Source organism: Odocoileus virginianus, chromosome 14, assembly GCF_023699985.2.
Source record: "Odocoileus virginianus isolate 20LAN1187 ecotype Illinois chromosome 14, Ovbor_1.2, whole genome shotgun sequence".
NCBI classification, from domain to species: Eukaryota; Metazoa; Chordata; class Mammalia; order Artiodactyla; family Cervidae; genus Odocoileus; species Odocoileus virginianus.
This window is the reverse complement of record NC_069687.1, coordinates 62,615,887-62,641,229: the sequence shown is the minus strand read 5'-3', so window position 1 is coordinate 62,641,229 and position 25,343 is coordinate 62,615,887. Positions and strand designations below refer to the sequence as shown.

General features: G+C 46.2%; 1 long non-coding RNA gene across 1 annotated transcript; it reads left to right on the top strand.

Annotated features, from left to right (window-relative positions):
• The first annotated feature begins 1,575 nt into the window (after positions 1–1,575).
• LOC110141658 (uncharacterized) lies at positions 1,576–16,925 on the top strand. Its single transcript, XR_002315111.2, has 4 exons — positions 1,576–1,912; positions 5,904–5,985; positions 15,113–15,306; positions 16,689–16,925. It is a non-coding gene; the product is annotated as an uncharacterized lncRNA (long non-coding RNA).
• The last annotated feature ends 8,418 nt before the right edge of the window (positions 16,926–25,343 follow it).

Here is a 25,343-nt window from a genome sequence, read left to right as displayed (position 1 = left end):
CTGTGCTAAGCTCTTTGTACTGAGTATCTCCTTTTTCCATTACAACATCCCTAGAAAGTAGTCACTGTCTTCTCCCAGACTAACAGAGGAGGGACAGAAGACCCATAGGCAGAATATACATGCCCAAGGTCACAAGGGTAGCAAGTGGCAGAATAGCCCTTGGACTTAAGAAGCTGGACCTCAGAGTTCCTGTTAGGTGTATTTCAGACCCACTGGTACATTGGCTTTCCTCATTCCCACCTTTTGGCTGCAGCAGGAAGGGAAGCAGAAGTCATGGGAGCCTGGCTGGCTGCATAGGAAGACTCCAAGGAGATGCTGTGACACTACTGGCATGTTTGCCCTGAAGGCGTGGGTGATCACAGGAGAAGAGGAGACCAAGAACTTCCCAGGGGCAGCGAGTTGTCATAAGCACTGAGGACAGTGGAAGTGAGCAGCAGAAGTAGGAACACAAAGGAAGGTGTGTGGATGGGAGACAGCAGCCCCACAGAAACTATCACCTCATGAGCTGGGGGACACTGCAGACTCAGCAGCTAAGATGTGGGCATGATGGGGAACAGGAGATTCACTGCCAGTTCCTTAGAAAGAAAGCTTGAGGAGGGTAATAGTAGCTACCTGATCGGATTATCCCCGGGATTAGGAAGAATGCTTGCAACATAATAAGCATGATGCTTCCCCCATAGATAGAAGTGTTTGTTACTAGCAGTAGCAATGAATGGTATTCATGTGTGTGTCACTCTTGGCATAGTATTAGTATAAACCCAGGTTTCCTTCAAATGACCTTGCCAGTTTTAGCAAAAATAGAGTGCCCCCCTCTTTAGTTAAAACTTTGGAATCAGCCTTAGAATGGAGGGTGAAGAAATTTGGTGTCTGGGTGTGGGTGGTTTCGAACATGGCAGAAGAATGTGATAATGTGGTAGAGCCGCTCTGTACCAGGTGTAGCGTGGGCATCAACGAGGGGATTCTCCACTCGGCCGAAGCAGGGAGAAGGATGTGACATCTGCATGGGCTCTTGGCAGATGGTACGAAGTTAGTGGGTAAAGGAGAGAGGCAGAGTCTTGGTGGAGCTTACCAGGTTCAAACAGCAAGGTCAGAGCCACCGGAGGCAGGGCGCTTGGAAGAGGTGGCAGGACGTGTGGCTGTAAACGTGGGCCTTTTCCCACCTCCAGCCCAAACCAGGATCTGGCTTGCCACCCCATGTCTCCCTGGACTATCTGCTCCATCCTCCACCCTTCCTGCGGTGCCACACGGGTGGCTCTGCGCTCAAATCTGCACGTATTCCTGGCTGTGGGTCTGCCCCCGGGCCCTGGGGAGGGAGAGCACACAGGTGAATGAGGCGGGAAGGAGCCAGAAGCTGGGCAAGGCCCCAGGGGAGGGAGCCTGGAAGACAGTGCTCTTTGAGCTCCCAGACCTTGGAGGACCCACGTAGCCTCCGCTGTGAGTCCTGCCAGGGTGACCTCCAGCTGCCTGCAACGTCTCCGTGGCAGTGGGCCACGGAAATGGAGGGTGGAGCTCGTTCTTGGCGAGGCCCGCCAGGGTCTGGTACATCTCACCATTTCCCTTGGAGGCCTCCCTGGGTGTGCTGTCGGTCACAGGCAAAGATGTCCATGGGGCCCCCATCGCCTCTGACTTGTTTTCCCAAAAGTGCGGCTGGGTTTGCTCAGTACCATCTGCACTGTCTCACCGGCCACCCCACCCGCCCATCTGTTTATAGGCTGTCAGACAGCTGGCTGGGTGAGGGGGACACTGTGTGACCACGGAATGCACAACGCCGGCCGCTGCCAACGCAAGGACCCTGGGGTCTTCACCTCGCTCGCCCCAGGATCTCAGATGAGAGACGAGCCCCATCCACTCAGAGCTGGGCCTGTGCTGACAACGACGACAGAAATAATACCAGTGCTGAAGGGTTTACCAGGTACCAGGTGCTGAACAGACATCTCATCTCATCCTTGCAGCAGTCCTGCAGGGTGGATGGGAGAGGGGGAGCTCAGTTCCCCTCGGGTATTAGCTGGTTCTTCCTGATGAGGAAGCTGAGGCTCCACGACGTCATGTTTGGGACTTCCCTGGTGGTCCAGTGGTTAAGACCTCACCTTCCACTGCAGGGGGTGTGGGCTGGATCCCTGCTTGGGGAGATTGGATCCCACATGCCTTGCTGCCAAAAAAGCCAAAACATAAGACAGAAACAATATTGTAACAAATTCAATTCAGACTTTAAAAACGGGCCATGTAAAAAAAAATAATCTTTAATTAAAAAAGAAAAAAGAGTCATGTAAGTTTGCCTCAAGGTCCACAGCGGAGTGACGGAGCCGGAAGTGAACCCCCGGAAGCACCCCATCCCCAAAGCAGGAAGGAGTCCCCTCCTCCTCCTCCTCACTTCCTGCCACAGGGCCCTCTGAGTCCTGAGCTACCTTCCCTGCCCTCACACCCGCAGCATGACCACAGGGCCCTGGTGGCCACTCCCGACGCCCCATCTGCTTTCCAGCCCCTCTCCCTTCACCCCCTTGGTTTTCCCCACCAGGGTCCCCGAGAGTATCTCAGAGGAACCAGCCCTGTTTCCATAAGGATGGTTTTCTCTTGCTGGCATTTCTGGTGGCTAGCACTGCAGAGCTGATGATGACATTTGATTCTAAAGATACCAGTTCCTTGTGAAAGATGCCAAGAATACAAAAGCACGTAGAGTCAAACTGTCCTTCCCCTCTCGTATCTCCTCCACCCCTAGATTTCCCAGAGACAGCCACTGTGCTTGCTGTGTGTCCTCACATGTTTTTATGCCTATGAAAAGACAGAGATAATTTACACAGCAGGATCAAACTACACTCCATTTGCCTCCCTCTCCCCCAGTCCTCTCCTCTCTATCCTTCTGTGCCCTGTTCTGTGTCTGGGAGGCTGCTAGGCAGTGCCCTGGCTCCTATGGGGTGGGTTTGGGGTGGGTCGGCCAGCAGAAGGCCCTGACAGCAGATGGAAAGACAGGATGAGAAGGAGGCCTAGGTATTTCCTCTCTTCTGCTGTCCTCCTGCTTCTGCTCTGCCCCTCTGGGGTTCTCAAAGTGGCTGGACTCCCTGAGGCCACCAGCTATGTTGGCCTTTCTTGAAAGCCCAGCTTTCTCTGGGCTCAGTAATTTTGGGCCTCCCCTTGTTCCTTGAGGTCCAGACAGGGAAGTGACTTCCTGCTGACCCTGCCACTTGGGCAGTTCACAACCTCTGCTGGTTCTCTTACCCTTGCCCAGGACCACACCTGTCCCCTTCGTGACATCACCTTCACGCTTTTGTGCCCTTTGCAACATGCCCTCTGCTTGTGGATGGAGCCCTGTGACTCATGTGCCATCCGGGGACCTCTCTGCCCCTTGGCACTATATCATGAGCAGCTTTTCAATATCTGTACTTACATATATATTATTTTAAAAAATTATTTATCTGGTGCTCAGGCTCTTTGTTGTGGCATGCAGACTTCACTCTAGCTGTAGCCCGCGAGCTCCAGAGTGTGTGGCACGCTCGGTGTTTGCAGCATGTGGCCTTAGCTGCCCGTTGGCATGTGGGATCTTAGTTCCCTGACCAGGGATCAAACCCAAGTCCCCTGCACTGGAAGGCAGACTCTCAACCACTGGACCACCCAGGAAGTCCCTACATATCTGTTCCTAAAGCATGCCTGGTGCCTCTTCCTGGGAAGATCACAATCTAGATCTTGAGACCAAACATGAACAGTGACCAGCTAGCGAGATGCATGTATTGGTAAAGGCAGTGGCGGCGAGGCCTGTGGGGGACGTGAGTCAGTTGTCACGACACAGACCAGCGGGGCAGCCTGCCGACTGACCCCTGTTATCCCCACGGACCGCAGTCAGTTTCCTCCACGTCCTACTGATGGATGCCTTGGTCTCATCCACAACTTCACTCCTCCAAACAAAGCTGCAACCTTCTGGTACCTACATCTTGTGCCTTTGTCCTAACATAGTTGGCGAGGACTTCCCAGATGTGGGACTGTTGAAAACAGGTGAGAGTGGATTTAAAATTTGATAGGTTTAATTCATGATAATGAAGGAGCACCTCTTCCCAGGGAGGCCATGCAAGATGAAGTCACAGCTTATTTGCCCTGTAGGGAACTGGAGGAAGGCTTGTCAGGGGTAGGGCTTCATGAGAGCTGAGTCCCTCCAGCCTTCGTTAAACTAAAGCCCTGTCACACATTTCTCCTTTTATTTAAAGTGGTAGGACTTCCCTGTGGTCCAGTGGTTAAGGATCCACCTGCTCATGCAGGCGACATAGGTTCGATACCTGGTCATGCTGTGGGGCAGCTAAGCCTGTGCACCACGACTGCTGAAGCCCCGGGACATACAGCCTGTGTTCGGCAACAAGAGAAACTACTGCAGTGAGGAGCCCATTCGCGGCAACTAGAGGGTGGGCCCTGCTCTCCACAACTAGAGAAAGCCCTTGCCCAGCAACCAAGGCCCAACACAGCCAAAAATAAATCAATAAAATTTTAAATATTTTTTTAAAATAAAATAAAGTGGCGATAATGTGATTGACCCACCACCACCTCCCCTACCTTCTATGACCATCTTTCTTCCAAGGAACTTTGGAGCCAATAAAAGAATGTTACAATCAAATAGAGATTTTAAAAAAAATGAGATCTAAGAGAAAAGCCTGGAAGCAATTACTGCTTCAGCCTTTCTGGTGCCTCAGTTTGAGTTGATAGTTAAAGAGCACCTAGTTTGTGCTCACTTTGAGCTGGTGCTGGGAAAACGTGAATGGATACTATGCAGGCTCTCCATGCCCTGAGGAGTTTGCAGTCTGGGAAGAGGAGAGAGGGAGTTAAAACAGTGGTTTCCAGCTCTATCAGGGGACCTGTCACCTCAGCATCATCTCAGAGCTTTTCAACAACACAGATCTCAGAGGCCCACCCTGGGGGTTTTCCTCTCAGCAGGTCAAGGTGGGGTTCAGGACTCCTACGATGACTGATGTTCAGGGCAGGGTGTGAGTTGCAGCTATGACATATCTTCATGGGCAAATGATGTGGTCACTTGTATAATGTAGAGAAGGCAGAGCTGCATGGCCCCAGGGCCAGACTTGGTGTTTTGTGTGACCTAGAGTTTGGGCTTGTGCATTTCAAAAAATTAAATTAGTTTCCAGCCTCTAAAAATCAGATCTCTCCTTAAACTCTGGGTGTCAACTGTTTGAAAATTCTAACTTGGCTCCTACACTTGGCCTCTTAGATGGGACATCTGTTCCCCCGTGTCATGGTCCCCAGCCCTCCCTAGGGCCTGTTTCATGACGTCATTTGAGAGAGAAGCTGCGGTCAACATATAGACAAAGCTGCAGGATGCTGCGAACATCCTACAGTAAGCAAGCCCGTCCCCCACAGGGGAGCGTTGTCCTGCCCGATGCTGGCAGTGCTGCAGATGAAGGAGCCCATCCTTTCTTTCTCTGGACATCTGTAATGCTACCCTATGAGAACAGTTATGACTTTCATTTGGGGGGTCAGACAAAGCCTCAGGAACAGGTAGACTCTTGAAGGGCGAGGGAGAGAGTGTTCCAGTCAGCGGCAGCCTTGAACAGAGGTAGGGGAAAGCGAGTCCAGAGTATGGTGATTGTCGAGTAATGGGGAATGACCTGGTTTGCCTGGCCGGTAGAGAAAATCATGCCCGGATAGTCGGGCACAGCTGTTCAGGGCGATGTTCTCAGCGTGTGCATGGGATGCAGATCCTGATGGCTGTCCATCAGGATAATATTCCAGCTCTCTCTCCCTCCAGTACATGGTAGGATTATATTTTCTGCCCAGATGAAGTCGAGGCTGGTCATGTGACTTAAGTTAGCCATTGAAAAGTGAGCACAAGTGGTGAGTATTCCCTGCTGGGTGGAAGGAAGTATTAATGCTTCCTATCACTCTTTTCTTTCCTTCTGTCATATGACCCTCAGTGGTCAACCCGGCAGCTGCTTCATCAGCCTGGAATCCTGAACCACAAGGAGTGGGGACCCTGCCAGCCTACAGTGGACAAAGGTAAGAAATAACCTTTATATTTTAAAGTTTGAATATTATTTGTTACTCCTGCAGAACGTTCCTATCCTTGGCTAACTTAGATGGAAATCCCTGTGGTACCTGAGATGACAGGAGATGGTCTGCAGAGATGGCATGAAATTATGTTACACACCTCAGTGAGAACACGCCTCCCTTTTTACCTCTTTGAATCGCACCAAGGAGTAAGTCTCAGAGTGGGAACAGTGTCTCTGCCACCTGTTCAATACATCCTATGCTCTCTTTTTAACAGAGGGCACGGATGCAGGTTTCTATTTATAGCTGAAGTTTCTTAGTGTAGTTTTAAAATCGAATTTAATTTGAGGGTTGCCTTCTATGTATGGTAAGGGATTATAGTTTTCCATTTATGGAACTGATATAAAACTTTTTTCAATGGTAAGTAAAGAGAGTAAATCGCTTGAAAGACATATAAAGCCAATAAAACACAGGTGGCACACATTTATGGCTGAAATTATAAGGATGGTTTACAGATGATTGAAGTTGAGAGAGAAGAGCTCACGGTATGTGGTGAAATGTCTTGCAGAGGTGAGAGGGGTCTGCAGAGGGGTCTGTGCAGGCAAAGGTGGTAACCCATAGCAACAGATAGGACACTGATGATGACATTTCCGGGCATTTTGCCTAACAACGACGTGAAAGCAGCTGTCACAGAATTCAGGGGGCCTCTGTACCACCCAGGGCCTGGTGCACAGTGGCTGCCCAGCCACCGTTTGGTGAATGAGTGACAAGTAAGTATTCTTAACTGGGTGTGCTGAGAGTGTTGGGAAGGCCTTCGCTCTGCTCAGCAAGCAGCAGGGCTTCTGGGGGTCTCAGCAGAGCGCTAAACTAGCTCTGCAAGCACGACAGTATGGATCCTTGGGCCTGGGGTTGGTGGGCGGGAGGAGGAGCCACAGAGGCCGTGAACCAGGAGGGAAGGTGGGGGCGAAAGGGTGGAATCTCAGTGGTGTGTATGGGGGGGGCGGTTGGGAAGGACTACAGAGAACAGACCTTTCCCCTCTGAGTTTGTTAGTGCCTTCTGCCTGCTCCCCCCAGCACAATAGATGAGTTCCACACATGCATGGACATAGCTCAGCTCCAGCTCTGCAAAAGAGAAGAGGGGATTGCAGAAATGAGGGAGAGGTTGAGGCTTTCTGAGCCCTGGAACTGTTAAGTACAAGGTACTTCTGCTATTATGCCAGGAATTGATGAAGCTGCCTTCTGGGTTATAGGTGAGTGAGTGAGTGTATGATGGTGACTCATGTACCTGAGGATGGGACATCTAGAGACACTGTGTCTGCAATGAATAGTGAGTAGCATCTCTAATTTCCCAAAGGGGCTATAACAGTATTCCATCCTCTGCACTCTTCTACAATGAGACTGGACGCTCTTCCTACAGTAGAGGTAGTATCTGTGTCTCCTCCCCTTATGTATGTGTGGGATTGTGGTGGCTCTGATCAGCAGAATAGGGCAAAGAGTCCTATGTAGCTTCTGAGGCTACGTCCTAAAGGGTCGTGTTCTTCCTTGTTGTCTGGGATGCTTGTGCTTTACCCTATGTTACTATGTAAAGGGTAGGACCACTCTGAAACTGCCGTGTGTGAGAAAGCCAAGCCCCATGGAGTGGCCCCATGAAGGCGTTCTCGTCTGGAGGCTTAGTCTTCAAGTTAACCCAGTCCAGACATTTTGGCAATTTTATTCCCCAGCTGCAAGCCACCTCTGGGCCTTGTATCTCCCCAGCTGAGGTCCCAGGACTCAAGGAGCTAACCCTGAAGTGTTGTTGTTCAGTCGCTTAGTTGTGTCCAACTCTGTGACCCCATGGACCACAGTATGACAGGTTTCCCTGTCCCTCACCATCTCCTGGAGTTTGCTCAAACTCATGTCCGTTGACTCGATGCTATTCAACCATCTCATCCTCTAGTGCCCCCTTCTCCTCCTGCCTTCAATCTTGCCCAGCATCAGGGTCTTTTTCAATGAGTCAGCTCTTCACATCAGGTGATCAAAGTATTGGAGCTTTGAGCTTCTGCATCAGTCCTTCCAATTAATATTTAGGGTTGATTACCCTTAGGATTGGCTGGTTTGATCTCCTTGCAGTCCAAGGGACTCTCAAGAGTCTTCTTCAAAACCCCAATTCAAAAAGCATCTATTCTTCGATGCTCAGCCTTCTTTATGGTCCAACTCTCACATCCATACATGACTACTGGAAAAACCATAGCTTTGACTATATGGACTTTTGTTGGCAAAGTGATGTCTCTGCTTTTTAATATGCTGTCATAGTTTTTCTTCCAAGGAACAAGAGTCTATTAATTTCATGACTGCCATCTATTAATTTCATTAATTTCTATTAATTTCATGATTTTGGAGCCCAAGAAAATAAAGTCTGTCACTGTTTCCACTTTTTCCCCATCTATTTGCCATGAAGTGATGGAGCTAGATGCCATGATGATGCTCTCATTGAATTCCTGACAAGGGAATACAGGAGCATAATCAAATGGCTGTTTCAATTTGCTAAATATTGGGGTAGCTGCTGACTGAAACACTGACTGAAGGCTACTCATCTCTGAACCCTCAGCTCACAGACTAGGCTTGGGCAACACAGGCTTAGTTGAGTCAGTGAGTGAGGGCACAGTTTAAAAAAATGAGCATGTGCCTTTAGAGCTCTGCTCAAGAATAGATTTCTCTTCATCATTCAACTGTGTGTTCATACAAAAAGCAGGATACTGAGGCTTTAATAGCAGAACCAGGAAACAGCACTTTTCCCAAAGAGAATCTGATGTTACTTGCTGTCTGACAAATTAGCTTTTCTGGTTGGTTGGCAACTTTGGTAGGAATGGGAAGCACAGAGGCCAGTGCAAGGAGGGAAAGGGAGGCATATGCAGAACTGAAGTGGGCGGGAGAGGCATTTTACTGGATCAGTTGTGTCACTTCCCACCAAAGCAAGCGAAGGCCTGCACTGCATCTTTTAGAGGCACGCCATTGACCAAAGTGCATCAAAAAGTGCTCTAACTCATTCTAGCCCCACATCCCCACCCAGCTGTTGGGGAAGAATTTGCTCCTAGTGCAGTCTACATTTGTTTAAGTCCCTGTCCTAGATGAAGGCAGTATGTTGGCCTAGACTTTTTCAAATGCTGTTCAGTGGGGTTCCTTTGATTTGCCCCCAAGTTGCTTTGCAGTTGCCGTTAAAAATTCATAACTGTGAGAGAGGATTTATAAGGAGCCAGGAGTTTGTCTACCTGGACAACATTGGTAGGCAGTGTCCAGCTGAGGCTGTCATCTCCTGGCTGAGAAGGCGTCACATTGCATTCAGAGGCAGGAGGCCAGCTCCTTTCAGCATAGGGCCACGCCTCTGATTTAATAGCAGAATCATTGCATCGTGGGGTCTCACTGCCCTTGAAGGTTTCCCTGACATGTGACCTGAGAGATGCCAGGAACACTTGCTGACTACAGCCTGGCAGGGATCGCTGAAGGAGGCAAAATTGTGTGGTGGGGAGGGGATTGCTCTGTGAGAATTCCACATGGCAAATCAACTGAGAAAGCCCTCTGTCAACCAGAGCCTTGGGAAAAGAGTCCAGTTCAGCTACTCCCTTTTACTAAAAGGATGGTAAGTTGTGAGTTTCTCAAAGCGGAGAAGTAGGCAGCTAGCTCCTTTCACATAACCTGAACCCTCAATCTCAAGATGTAGTTAATGCTGAAAAATGTGTCAGCTGGAGCCCCCAGAGGCAAGTTGATGCTACAGCCTAGCTCTATTGGATGTTGTGTCGCAGGGATCCCCAATCCCCGGGGCCATGGACCACTATTGGTGGTCCATGGCCTGTTAGGAACCTCTGCTCACAATAGGAGGTAAGTGGAGGGTGAGCAAGTGAAGCTTCATCTGCATTTGCAGCTGATCCCCATTACTTGCATTACCACCTGGGTTACACCTCCTGGTAAATCAGCAGCAGCATTAGATTCTCATAAGAGCACAAACCCTAACCCTAAAGTCAAGGTGGAATATTCTGAGATCACCACAAAATAGAAATAAAATGCACAATTGATGTAATGCACTTGAATCATCCTGAAACCATTCCCCACTCCCCCAGTCCCTGGAAAAATTGTCTTCCATGAAACCCGTCCCTGGTGCCAAAAAAGTTGGGGACTGCTGCTGTACCATACAAAAAAAAAAAAAAAAAAAAAAAAACCACCATAAAGTCAATAGATAAAAAGTGCAAGGGAATTTTTAAAAATATACATATATAAATATTTGTTGGCATAATTTGTTTTATAAGGAGGTAATACAAGTTCCTTTGAAGAGGAGACAGAAATCATTAAATTGTATACAAGAAGATGGAGAAAACTATATTAGAGGAATTCCTCTTGGAAAAAATTGTGTGTGTCAAGGAAAGGAATTCTCTGATAAGCTTCTTTGGTTGTGGAGTGAGACTCCAGAGGCCATGCTCCAGGAGAAGTAGATGATCTTTAACCTGCCTGCTAAGGAGGGGGGATCCTGTTAACTGATCTGGCTGGGGCAGACATGTCTGAGAGCAGAGCTGCATTTCTGGACCCAACAGAAAGGAGACAGAGCCTTTGCCGGAGAGTTTAGAAGAGGACTATTATCAGGGGCAGCAGGAAAGATAGGCCCTTGAGGGGGCAGACATGTCTAATGAGGAATGGAGGACGTGTGTTGGGAGGGGTTCGGGGTACCCTCTCTCCTGCATTACCCCTTTTCGGAAATCTGGTTGGATTCTTTGTGGAAAATGGGTGAGTGGTGAGAGCCTGGGTTTCCTGGGTTCCAAACAAAATCTTGGGTTGAAGGGGATTTTGAGAGGCCATCAAGCCCATTCCCACCCAAAGGAGAAGCCCCTTCCCTGACACCCCTCCTCCGCCACACCCCACGGGAGGCATGAGCGGTCTGGTTCAGCCATGTGCAGGACAGCGAGCTCACTTCTTCAGGAGGCAGACGGGGCCAGTGAGGAGCTGCCTGTTTTGGGTTTGCTGTCCTTGTTTGATTCAGAGGAATAGCAAATAAGCAAGTGACTACATTTTGTGGTGGGGAGGGATGGGCATAACCGTAAAGTCACAATAGCTCCTGGGAAGAGCATTCCTACTGGTGCCAAGTACCTCCCTTATATTATCTTACCGGAGCCTTACGGGAAAGTCATTTCTTTTGTTTTGAGATGAAGAAATTGAGATCCTGCAAGCCCAGCTGGTCTACCTGAGGTCACACAGGCTTCGTCAAGGAGAAGCAAGAATTTGAGCAAGGTGTCTCTGAGCTTTTCACCAAATCTCTGTTTCTTCCCTGTTGATCTTACTGGGAAGTCACCCTCCTGCAACACTTGTGAGAAGACACTTGTTTTGCAAAGTGATGGACTCCACCTCAGTCTGACGATGGTCTCTCTGTCTCAAGAGGAGCAGAGAGAACTTCCAAGGGGATCAAATCATTTGCAAAGGAAACTTGGAGAACAAATAGGCTCGGAGAAACTTAGAAAAGAATGGGGATTATTTCACTTGGAGAAGGCTGGTTATATAATGGGTCTTCAGGTTTATGAAAGACTCTTAGAGACAGTGGCTACCAGCTGTTCTTCATCACTCTGGGCCAGAGAGGAGGAAATAGGCTTAAGCAGCAGCCTGAGGGTGTCTATATGGAAGAATTTCCTGCCCCTCAATGGGTCAGTGAAGGGAAAAAAAAAAGAGCAGGCCTTTTTTTCTGAGGACACCAAATGGAGAACAGAGTCATCTTGGTTTGTGTGGGCTTTTTAGAAGCCAATATCTGCTTTACTGATCAGGTTCACCGGGTGTGTGTCTTAAGATTTTGTCTCTAGTAGCACTCAGGGTCAGAGAGCTTTATTGTGGAGTCCCTTGGGGATTTCTCTGATGTAGCCTCAGTGGAGCTATGCCCCCATTATTGCCAGAACCCCTTAATAATGACTGATCTTGCCAAGCTCCAGGGCATTATGCATAAGTGTGTGCCAGGGCTCTGAGCCACTGGTTCTGACCCTGGCAGTTTCCTGGTCCCTAGAGCTGGGGTTCAGAGCATCTCTTGGGATTCTGGGGAGGGGGGAACGAAATCATCTTTGTGTAGGTCTAGCAGAGAACCTGGCATACAGTTGGTACTCAACCAATGATAGTCTCATATATGTACACCTGAAACTAACCCAACATTGTAAGTCAGCTATACCCCGATATAAAATAAAAATTAAATTTAAATGGCAACCCACTCCAGTATTCTTGCCTGGAGAATCCCAGAGACGGGGGAGCCTGATGGCTGCCGTCTATGGGGTCGCACAGAGTCAGACACAACTGAAGCGACTTAGCAGTAGCAGTAAGCAAAAAAAAAAAAAAAAAAAAATTGCTTTCTGCTCCCACTACCCAAGTTTTAGAGCTTATGTGAAGTCTAAATACACTCTGCTTTTTAACAGTAAAATTATTTGATTTTGAGTTGATGAGTTTTGCAAGATCCCTCTGTTGGACCTGGTCAAAGATTCAGGGACACAACTTAAATTCTTGGTGTGGGGATTTGGTGATAGAGCTCATATTTACCCTCACCACAACCCTCATAACATTATTGATCTTGGGTTTCTGCTCTTAGCCTAGATCTTTCCAGACCAAAATGCCTAGGGGTCCATTAGAGGCCACCCTTGCCTGACTTTCCAGCCAGTATGGCTCAGTCTCTTCCAGGTCTCCAGTCTTCTTTAGATACAGAAACAGAGAGGCTTCAGATTATTTTAGATCAGGCTGGGTTCCAACCCCAGCTCACTCACTGACTTGATCTGTGGCCTTGGACAAGACATGCTATCCTCCCAGACCTCAGTTTCCTCATCTGTAAACTTGAAATGAAAATCCTGCATCCTATCACGTGGATGGAATCAAATAGGGTATGCAAAGCACCTGGCCCAAGGTTTTGTATGCAACTGCCAAATGAACATTGAGATTAGGGTCATGATGCAATGATTATTTCAATGATTGTTTCTAACTCTTGGCCATACGCTAACCTCTCGGGAGCACTTCTTGGGTTCATCAGACTCTGGAGCTCTACCAGACAGCCTGAATTGGCATATCCAGGGACCCTCTTTTCTCCTCTCTCCAAGTCCCTTCTCTGCTCACACAGAAGGAGCACCCTGTCTTTGGCAGAAGGGCTAGGGAGGGAGCTTCTGTAACCTCCTCTGTGACCTTAGTTTCCCTGGATCTGCTAATCTGATTGGCCAGAGCAGTTGCCAGGAGACTGGGGTCACTGACGACTTACTAGGCACGTGTTCAGCTGGGCCTCTGGCTGGTGCCTTCAGATTCCCACACAGCCTTTCCAGCATGCCAGCCTTGGAGGGCAGGGTGATGGTGGTGGTTATCAGATGCTTACTTAGCTGCTAATCAAGCATGGTTTCTCAGTTTGGGCACTATTGACATTTTGGGTGGGATCCGTGGCGTACATCATAGGATGTTGAACAGCTTCCCTGGCTTATACCCATTAGATTTTGGGGAGTTAGCTCTTCCTACCTTAGCTGTGACAGCCAAAACTGTCTCCAGACATCCAGACACTGCCAGGCATCCCCCCCTCGGCTGGGGGGAAGAGGGGAAGGGAAATTCACTCCAGGCTGAGAGCCACTGAATGAAGGTGAGGCATTGAACCAGGTTTTGGTAAGGAGACTGTATCAGAGGTTTGGATCGTGAGTCTGTGAGTGTGTGTGGGCGGGCTTTGCTGTGTCCGACCCTTTTGACCCCGGTGGAGTGTAGCCCACCAAGCTCCTCTGTCCGTGGAATTTTCCAGGCAAGAATACTTGCGTGGGTTGCCATTTCCTTCTCCTGGGCATCTTCCTCACCCAGGGATGGAACCTGGGTCTCCTGTACAGGCAGTCAAATTCTTTGCCTCTGAGCCACCAAGGACTCAAAGGCTGGGAAATTTTATTCCCACTAACCCTTAAAGTCTTCAGTGGTGTTCTAGTTGGCTAAGTGAGAGAACTTCTTTAGTTTTTTCATAGAGAGAGAGAAATAGAGCAAGAAATCAAGCAAAAGGGAGAAAGGCCAAAAGGGGAAACCGAGGCAGGGGCCAGTAGCAAGTGACTTCCATGAAATTCCCAAGAGCGCTGGGTGTGCAGGAGCAGTGGGGCTGGCAGGGCCGGGCAGGGCTGCCCTGGGCCTGGGTAAATATACTCTTTGGGATGGAAGGACTGGCAGGTAAATATTAGTGACCATCTACCTCCACAACAGCTCCTGGAGTGACTGAAGTGCGGGAGAGGACACACCGTCCCTTGTACTGAAACCACATATTTGTCTCCCTCTGTCTCCCTATCCAGCCAGTCACCGCACACTGCCCTGTCCCATCCTCCCCTGCCCAGACCCTCTGCCCTGGGTCATCCACCGGTGCCAACCAATCTAGTCTGCTCCAGGTCCTCCGCGCCGGTGCTGGAACCCAGGCGCGTGGAGACAGAGGGAAAAGGAAATGAAACTCCCCAGCACTGAGCCATTGCGAATAATCCCTGCCTTTTCAAAGGCCGCCTTCGCCTGGTGCCAAGGCAAGAACTGTCTGTCTCGCCACCTTTCAGTTCTTGTTAAAAAGCAGAAGGCATGTCAGGGCCGGGCCGGGCCACGGCACAGAGAGGACTTTCTTTGCAGTGCTGGACGAGACTCAGTGCTTTAGTGAAAGCTCTTATTAGCCCCAGCTGGCGTCCCATTTTCCTGAGCTGGAATAAAAAATTGCCTCGGTCATCCTTTCCCAGGCTAATTTCAAAAGCATAATTACCATCATCATAATTGATTGCTATTTATTTTGGTCATTAATAGTCATACACCCCCTTGTTCCATGTGGATTAAATGGTCCGAGAATATTTATGGCACGTGGCAGCCGTATTCCTTCTTCTTCATTCCACACATCCCCTCCCCCATCCCTTTTCATGGTAACCCCTTGATTTCATGACACCCAGGGAATCCTTTTCAGGCTTTCATGTTCAAACTCCTAAGCCATGGTGACTGATGAGAGCTGGGATGGAAAACGACGGGTTCAAAAAAGACACGGAGAGAGTGTTATCTTGGATAAAATTAAAGGGCAAGAAGTGGGTATAGCCTCCAAGCTTGTATTGGAAGTGGGAGGCTAGAGAGGGAGTGGAGGGGAGATGAACAATTACGAGATTATTGTTTCTTCTCTCTTTTGAAGGAGGCAGTTACCAAGCCTCTGTGGGCAGTTGGTTTGGGAAGAGAATTGGTATTTTCTGCCTTCAAGACAGCTTGAGAGCTGCCTGCATGTGACCACAGAAGGATCCTAACATCCCCCCAAACATTCAGACCATGAACACAGGCTCCCATGTTGCCAAACTCTTAAGACTACATCAAATGATAGTCCCAGAGGAGGTAAGTTTCACTCACACCTACTCTTGAGTTGGGGCCGTTTTACTTCCATGTTGTCCTACCCACTGTTGGGTAGTTAGAGCTCCTGAAAGGCTCTAGAGATTACAAAAAAATAAAAAGACCAAAAAAGCAGGCTTAAAAGCCTTAAATTCCCCCAAAGGGATTGCTCAGACATTTCCTGCCTCCAGCTGAGCAGACATGCTGGGTCCAGGTGGGGATCTGACTCAGGCTAAGGCACAGGTAATACTCATGTCCAGCCATCCTGCTCCTTGATGAGTAGAATGACGGACACTATGCTCACATCATACATCAGAGCCCTTTTGTAAAACCAATTACCTTGCAAGTCAGTGCCTCCTTGATGTTGGAAGTTGTAGGAACCATTCACTGAGAATTCTTCCTCCACCACCTGGATGAAACTAGCCCATGGTGGGAGAGATTCAGTCAATACTCAGAGAGAAGTCCGTTTCAGAGAGGCAGCGAGAGTCCTGGTAGCATTTGAGACCCTGCTTCCAGTTATCCCTGAAACCTGTTCAAGGGACCCTGAGAGGAGCTATACCAGTCGAACCCTGCACAACTCCAGGAAGTGCCTTGTGATAGAGGCCCCTGGGGTTGTGCAGTGTGCAGCTTGCACAACCATCCATGGCGACCCATCAGGCAGCACTGCTGCCCTTTCTTCACTTCTCTTGGAGATACTCCAAGCCGCTGTTATTAAACTTCTCTTTTTGCCAAATCCATCTGGAATTGGATTTGTGCCACTTAAGCCAAATGAGATCTAAATGATCGTAATTGTCTCCAACCACAAAGGAAAAAAATAGATGTAATCTCCCCTGTCCAACCCAGCTTATTCTAGATAGCAGGAGAGAAGTACCTCTCTTTCTGAGCTGTGAATTCTCAATTTGCTGGGCCTTCAGGGAATCAGAGGAGGAGAAAGGAAGAATAGAGGCAAAGCAGCACCCCTACCCCAGGAGCAGTCCTGGGGTGCCAGGCCTTGCAGGTTGCCAGGCATACAGGAGGCGCCTGAATGCAAACAGTTTCCGGAAGGTCTTTGGTCTGGCTGCATGGCAGCAGCTGCACAGATCCCTAATGGGCGTCAGTGTCAACGCAGACTCAACATTTTCCAGGGGGAACGGGGCTGAGACGAAGCTGTGCTCCGGCCAGACAGCGCTCCGGAGGGGTGGGGGGATGCGGAGGGAAAAGGAAGGTTGCCAGGTAGAATAGCTGCACGTCCAGCCTGGGGGAAAGATAATGAGGAAGAGTCTTGAAGAGGCTTTCAATTCAGAATTCCCGCATTCCACCCGTTTCAGCTCTTGAGTCTCTCTAGTCAAATATGTAGACACTTAATTTCAGGAATGAACAATAATTAAAGGATTTTTTTTTTTTTTAAGGGAGCAGGGTAAGAGGAACACTGGCAGATTTCTCACTAAGAAGGCCGAAAGAAGAGAATTCAAAAAATCTGAAGGAATGTAAATAAGTGTTCTACAAAGAGACATGGGTGGTGCCGTGGGATTAGCATGGATTTTGAAATCAGCCTGATTTGGGTTCATGTCCTGACTCTGTGAAACTGTAAAAAGCCACCCCAATTCTGGAAGCATCACTTTCCTCATTAAAATAGACATAATAGTACCTAATGTGTATGGGTGTATGATCAGACACAAGAAATAAATATTCATTAGGACCACAGAGCTAGTGTCTCCCAGGAAGATAGTGCAGTGCCAGAATGTGAGCTGTTGGGTTTTGTTTAGTTGTTACTTTTTTCCCCTTACTCCATTTCTGACACATGCTAGGATTGTATATGCATCTTTTCTAATACAATTCAGTTCTCTGCTTTCATCCTCAGACCAGATATTTTTGGAAATACGTAACATAGTCCACTTGATCATAGAGGAACCTAAACTCATAGGCCTTCCAGGATGCTTGCCACCACTGTTGGAATTTTTTACTACCTCATCCCTGTCATACTCACCAACATCTTGCCTCTTAAGGGTATCCTTTTGGTTTTGCTTTGCTATTGCTGCATTCAGCTTTTTCTCACTGCCCTTTGTATTGGTTATCTATTGTAATTTGCATAACAAATTACACCAAAACTTAGTGGCTTAAAATAAGAAGCACATGTTAACTGATGGCTTCTCTGAGTTAGAAATGCTGGCACATCTGAGAAGTTCTAAGTCAGTGTTTTGTTAGGTGTAGGCAGATGTTGGTCCAGGTTTTAGGCAACTGAAGTCCTGTCCCAAGGGTCGAGGATGGAAGGGAGAGTGAGCATACAGCAAGTCCCAGTGCCTTTTAGAACCTAATCGCCAAAGTTGCACAGTGTCACCTCCACTTGATTTTGTTGTTAGAAGTGAATTACTAAATGCAATCCATATTCAAGGAGAAGTAAATGAGTCCGCTTCTTGAAGAGAGTAGCAAATGATCTGTGGGCAGTTTAAACCACCACATCTAGCTTAGTCATCTTTCAGGATTTTAGTCTTCCTTTTCAGGATTTTAAGGCTTATTTTTCCACGGAAATATTACACCCTATTTCCATGGTGTAACTGGCTGAATGGTGGCCCCTAAGGATATAAGGTTATTCTAGCATGTTCCTGGAACCTGGGACTGTTACCTCAAATGTAAAGTTTTTGTAGATGTGATTAGATTAAGGATTTTATAATGAGAAGATTTTTCTGAATTATCTGGGAAGATCTTAAATCCATCACAGGTGTCCTTTTAAAAAAATTTATTGAAGTATGGTTGATTTACAATGTTATATTAATTTCTACTTATAGCAAAGTGATTCAGTATCTTCTTTTTCATACTCTTTTCCATTATGGTTTATCACAGGATACTGAATATGGTTCCCTGTGTTATACCCCAGGACCTATGTAACAGCTTGCATCTGCGAATCCCGGACTCCCAATCCATCCCTCCCACTACACCCCTTGCCCCCAACAACCACAAGTCTGTTCCCCATGTCTGCATCACAAGTGTCTTTATAAGAGAGGAAGAGAGAGACACGGAGGAGGACAAACCGATGTGAAGGGAGAGATGAAGATGGGAGTGATGCAGCCACAGGCCAGGAAGTGCCAGCACCCACCATAAGAGAAAAGGCAAGGAACAAGTCTCTCCTGGATTCTGTCCTGGAGAGACTGTGGGCCTTGTGGACACCTTGATTTCATCCCAGGGGCACTGATTTCAGACTTCTGGCCTGCAGAACTGTGAGACAGTAAATTTCTGTTGTTTCAAGCGGCCCAGTTTGTGGTAATTTGTTATAGCAGCCACAGGAAACTGGTACACATGGGTTTCCTTCATCCAGCCAATACATATTTAATATGGATCTTTTATTAAGTTTCAGCCACTATGCTAGGTCTTGGGTAAACAGCGGCTTAAAAGAAACCCTAATGTGGTGACTGCCACCTAGACTTCTGTTTTAAACCCCAGAACCCTACCTACTAAGTATCTTCACCTTGACCTCCGATGGCCTGTAAGGCTTACAGCTAAGCTACTTTTCTTCTCACCCTTCACCCTTTCCCTGGTTCTGGTTTATGGGCTCAGCATCCACCCAGATACCCAGATAAGGAAACTCAGCTTTGATTCCACTGTCAACACCTACATCCAGTCTCAAGTCCTGTGGAGTCTACCTTAGAGGCCTCTTAATTCAGTCATTTATGATTTCTTACCTAGAGGATCTCAGCAACTTCTTGTAATAGGTGATTTATAATGAGAAGTAGACCTTTGGGCTTCATCCAGGCTCCTGGGACAGGAACCTTTGGAATTTCAGAAGTGAAAAGAAGGATGAAGATGCAAACAGTGTCTTTTGTTATTCATAACAGGCTCCTTTCAGTCACATCAGAGTTTATGTTAATGAAGTGACTTTTAGAAAATCCCTAAGAATGGGGGCTGATTGTTTAGGAAACCAACTAGGATTAGAGGTTTGGAATTTATAGCCCAACCTGCTGACCTCTTGGGAGGGGAGGCGGACTAGGGGTTGAGATATACATGATGGTCAATGGTTTAATCATGATCATGCCTTCATGATTATACAGTGAAGGTGATGAATAGATTCAAAGGATTAGATCTAGTAGACAAAGTGCTTGAAGAACTATAGATGGAGGTTCATAACATTGTAGAAGAGGCAGTAACCAAAACCATCCCAAAGAGAAAGAAATGTAAGAAGGCAAAGTGGTTGTTTGAGAATTCCTTACAAATAGCTGAGAAAAGAAGAGAAGCAAAAGGCAAAGGAGGGAAAGAAAGATACCCAACTGAATGCAGAGTTCCAGAGAATAGCAAGGAGAAATAAGGTCTTCTTAAGTGAACAATGCAAAGAAACAGAGGGAAAAAAACTAGAATGAGAAAGACAAAGATCTCTTCAAAAAAGTTGGAGCTACCAAGGGACATTTCATGCAAAGATGGTCAAAATAAAGACGGAAATGGTATGGACCTAACAGAAGCAGAAGATATTAAGAGTTGGCAAGAATACACAGAAAAACTGCACAAAAAAAGGTCTTAGTAACCAGGATAACCATGATGGTGTGATCACTCACCTAGAGCCAGACTGCTAGAGTGTGAAGTCAAGTGTGAAGTCAAGTGTGAAGTGTGAAGTCAATCAAAGTGAGGAGGTGATAGAATTCCAGTTAACTGATCTCAAATCCTAAAAGATGGTACTGTTAAAGTGCTGCACTCAGTATGCCAGCAAATTTGGAAAACTCAATGGCCACAGGAATGAAAAGGTCAGTTTTCATTCCACTCCCAAAGAAAGGCAATACCAAAGAATGTTAAAACCACTGTAGAACTGCACTCATGTCACATGCTAGCAAGGTAATGCTCAAAATCCTTGAAGCTAAGTTTCAACAGTACATGAACCAAGAACTTCCAGATGTTCAAGCTGGATTAAGAAAAGGCAGAAGACCCAGAAATCAAATTACCAAAATACATTGGATCATAGAAAATGCAAGAGAATTCCAGAAAACATCTACTTCTGCTTCACTGACTATGCTAAAGCCTTTGACTGTGTGCATCACAACAAACTGTGGAAAGTTCTTAAAGAGATGGTAATACCAGACCATCTTACCTGCCTCCTATGAAACCTGGATGCAGGTTAAGAAGTAACAGTTAGAACCAGACGTGGGACAATGGACTGGTTCTAATTTGGGAAACGAGTACGTCAAGGCTGTATGTTGTCACCCTGCTTATTTAACTTACATGCAGAATACATTATGTGAAGTGCCAGGCTGGATAGAATCAAGATTGCCAGGAGAAATATCAACAACCTCAGACATGCAACAAATCCTTTGTTGTTGTTTATTGTGCTCTGTGCAGTGCAGGATGCTCAGCAACAGGAATGTTCTTTACCTACTATTAATAGATACCCCTTTCTCCAAGTTGTGAAAGTAAAAAATGCCTTCAGACATTATCAAATTTGATATGTCCTCAGGGGTGGGACCTGACCTGCTTCTTGAGAAACCTATATGCAGGTCAGGAAGCAACAGTTAGAACTGGACATGGGACAACAGACTGGTTCCAAATAGGAAAAGGAGTACGTCAAGGCTGTATATTGTCACCCTGCTTATTTAACTTATATGCAGAGTGCATCATGAGAAACGCTGGGCTGGAAGAAGCACAAGCTGGAATCAAGATTGCCGGGAGAAATATCAATAACTTCAGATATGCAGATGACACCACCCTTATGGCAGAAAGTGAAGAAGAACTAAAGAGCCTTTTGATGAAAGTGAAAAAGAGAGAAAAAGTTGGCTTAAAGCTCAACATTCAGAAAATAAGATCATGGCATCTGGTCCCATCACTTCATGGCAAATAGATGGGGAGACAGTGGAAACAGTGTCAGACTTTATTTTTCTGGGCTCCAAAATCACTGTAGATGGTGACTGCAGCCATGAAATTAAAAGACGCTTACTCCTTGGAAGGAAAGTTATGACCAACCTAGATAGCATATGAAAAAGCAGAGACATTACTTTGCCAACAAAGGTCTGTCTAGTCAAGGCTGTGGTTTTTCCAGTAGTCATGTGTGGACGTGAGAGTTGGACGGTGAAGAAAGCTGAGCGCAGAAGAATTGATGCTTTTGACCTGTGGTGTTGGAGAAGACACTTGAGAGTCCCTTGGACTGCAAGGATATCCACCCAGTCCATCCTAAAGGAGATCAGTCCTGGGTGTTCATTGGAAGGACTGATGTTGAAGCTGAAACTCCTATCCTTTGGCCACCTGATGCGAAGAGCTGACTCATTTGAAAAGACTCTGATGCTGGGAAAGATTGGGGGCAGGAGGAGAAGGGGATGACAGAGGATGAGATGGTTGGATGGCATCACTGACTCAATGGACATGGGTTTGGGTGGACTCCGGGAGTTGGTGATGGACAGGGAGGCCTGGCATGCTGTGGTTCATGGGGTCACAAAGAGTTGGACACGGCTTAGTGACTGAACTGAACTGAACTGAACAGGGGTGGGAATGTTGGGGAATGTGGCTCCCTTAACTGAGAACAACTGTGTTAAGCTGACTCTAGAGTTTCATCATAAAATACATTAATGATAGAATATACTTATGGTGTAGTGTGCAATTACAAGGCTCTTGATGATTGGCCTGATTTGTGCCTTTCTCTCTCTTATTTTAATTTTTCTTTTTCTAGTTGAAGTTATGAGTATGCATAATTCAACTAGTTCTGCAAGATTTATTAGACAAACAATATTCCTTCCTTCTCCTCCCCTTCCATTTTCCCTTCTCTGGGGCCAATATTTTCAACTCTTTAATATTTATTTCATATCTCTCTATAAAATTGAATTGCTAACTCTGGCTTTTTCAGTTTGCTGCCTTATCTACCAATTTATCCATTGCCTGTGGAAGATAAAGGCTTACCACTACTTTTTTCCTCCATTTCCACCACTTCCCATCTCCCCATTGTCTTCATATATTTATGCTATAATTTTGACTTTATAAGCATTTATTTTTTCTTTTATATGTTTATATATGCCTTGCAGAATGGAGCTATGAACTAATCTTTTGTTTTTCTTGGAGTTAACAATGGCCTTTTTATTGGTGCTGTTATTTATTTGTTTAATTTATCATTAGTTCAATCCCCAAATCTCAGTCTCACCTTCCTGACAAAATCTATGAGCATCTAATCTGTTCAGTTCAGCCTGGGTGATCTCTGCTCTCATACATGCTGTCAGCCTGGGCTAGTCCTTTGCCATTATTCAGAGAATTCCTTTTGTCTCTTGTTTCTGTATGTTATACTGGGTTAAATATTGTCCCTCCCCTTTCAAGCTCATGTTTCTCCTAGGATCTTAGAATGTGACATTATTTAGAATAGGCTTACTGTAGATGTAAATGGTTAAGATGAAATCAGACTGGAGTCGGGGAGGGGGCCCCTTTGCCCACTATGACTGATATCTTTATAAGAAGAGAAAAGATACACAGATAGACATGCAATGGGAAAAGATGATGCGCTGATGAAGGAAGGGATTGGAATTCCACTGCCACAAGTCAAAGAATGCCTGGGTCCACCAGAAGCTGGAAGAAGCAAAAGAGAATCTTCTCTTTGAGGTTTCAGGGAAAGTATGGCCCTGCTGACACCGTTATGTTGGATTTCTAGCCTCTAGAACTGTGTAAAATTTCTGTGGTTTTAAACCACCCAGTTTGTGGTAATTTGCCAAGGCACCCCCAGGAGCTATTACATATGGCATGTCTTTTTTTTTTAGTTTATACCTTCATTGGTAGAGTATACATTCCAGTGGCATCCTGGGAAAAAGCATGTGGGAGTTAATTTTTTTTTAGAAGTGATGCCTGAATTATTTTTATTCACTTATTACACATCAGTGATAATCGGGCTGGATATAGAATTCTAGGTTGGATATAATGTTTCTTAAGAATTTTGAAGTCACTGCCCTATTCTTTTTTGCTTGTTTCTCTCCCTGCATCCTGTTGAGAATTTCAAATTCATCCTAATTCCCGATCTGTTGCATATGACTTGTTTTTTTCCCTACACTTTATAAACTTGGTAGGATGTTTCTTTTATTCCTAGTGCTCTTGAAATTGCATAGGAATGTACTTTGGTGTGAATATATCTTTTCACACTTGCAAACTTGAAGTTCGCTTTCAATCTATAGATTCTTGCTCTTCAAGTTTGGGAAATGTTCTTTTATTTTGTTGATGGAGCTCCCCTCCTCTGTGTTCACTGTTCTTTGTTTGTGGTGCTCTTGTTTGCAAGTGAGACTTCTTGGACTGATCTCCAAATTATTTCCTCTTTTCTTCCCTGTTTTCTGCTTTTTTTGTCTTTTCTTTCTTTTTCTTTTTTTGTATTTTGGCCACATTGCATGGCATACATGTTGGTTCCCTGCCCAGGAATCAAAGCTGGGTCTCCACAGTGAAAGCATCAAATCCTAACTACTAGGCCACCAGGGAACACCTTTGTCTTTCTGACATGCTTTCTGAAACTTTTCCTCAGTTTCATCTTCATTTTTTATTTTTTACAAAGTTTTTAACTTCTGTTTTCACATTTCTAATTTTCAAGAAATGTTTTCTGTTCTGTTATGTGTTCTTTTTCTATAGCATTCTGTTCTTGTTTCATGGATGTAATGTCTTTTTATTAATTTCCAAAGGTCATCAATGATAGTTTTTGCAAGTTTTTTTCTTGCATAATTGCTGTTTCCTCCAACTTGCTTTTATTTTGTACTCTAACTTACCTTGTGGAAATTTTCTTGAAAATTTCTTCATCTGTGGCTGTCTGAATGGATGGAGCTTCTTGACTGTGAGCTTTATTGTGGAGTGCCATGCTGTGCCAGTCGGTGGGAAATCCCCTGTGTCAGTATCTTCAGGTATTTCCACCTGAGCTTGTCAAACATAGCAAAGAAGATTTTTCCAACCTTCGGTCTACAGGGCAAAGGCTTAGCTACCAGCATTCTGGAAGTTCAACAGGGACAGAGGGAGAGAAGACAGCAATGTCCACAGTCACTGAATCCCCTTGTTTCTAAATGATAACCAGGGTATCAGATCCCATCAGCTGGGTCTGATGTCACACAGTCCAGGGTCCTGTTTTATCCTCGCTTGAAACCAAGCGGTCAGTCTCCTGCAAGAGTAGCGGAGGGGCAGGTACCCAACAGTGTGGGGTGTGGGGGGTAGGGTCCAGGCATCTGACTGCTACTAAATGGATTTCAACCAAGCCTGCAACTTTGTTCTGGGTTCCAAAGTACCTGCTGCTGCAGGTTCCCAAGTTCCTCTGTGCATTCTCTTCTATCAATCCAGTTGGTTCATGGATTTTCCTACTGTGAGCTTGGAATTCAGCTCAGTCAGGGCTATTCGGTGAGTTACTTCCTATCTATAAACTTTCCAACTCCCAAAGTTTTGTGATTTTCACCTCTCATTTTCCTTTTAGGTTTATGTCTTTATAAACTCCTGTCATGAGAGTTGTGGCAAGGTTTCATGAGGGACTGCAGTAAGATGCTTGTGTTTAGTCCGGTCTCTTTACTCGAAAGGGCTTCTTTTCCAATCCTATCTTGGGTCTTATTTTGGAAGGGAGCTCAGGTATATCTCAAGTCTGTTTTGAAATCCCTTCCCCAGTATCACTTGGTCCAAAATTTTGCTTTGAACCAGTCATGTCCTATCCAGAAAAACCCATAAAATGTATTTATTTATATCATAGTATCTTCCTATAGATACTGTACGAAGAGGGCAACAGAGGATGAGATGGTTGGCATCACCAATTCAATGGACATAACTTGAGCAAACTCCAGGAGATGGTGAGGGACAGGGAGGCCTGGCATGCTGCAGTCCATGAGGTCGTAAAGAGTCAGACACGACTTGGTGACTGAGCAGTGACATTTTCCTATATAACCCAAGGGATCAATTTCATCAGTTACTTTTGTCAAGCATTTTTCCACTCCTTTCTACCTTTCCTACACCTGATCCACATGTGATACTTGGAGGAAATAAAGAAAGCAGGGTTGGGGTGAGGGACATTAGTGATTTATTGGCTTGTGACACATGCAGTCGAAAGTCCACTTGGGGACTTGTTTATTTAGGATGATGAGGGAAGCCTACTTTGATCAAATGGGTGTGTGAGC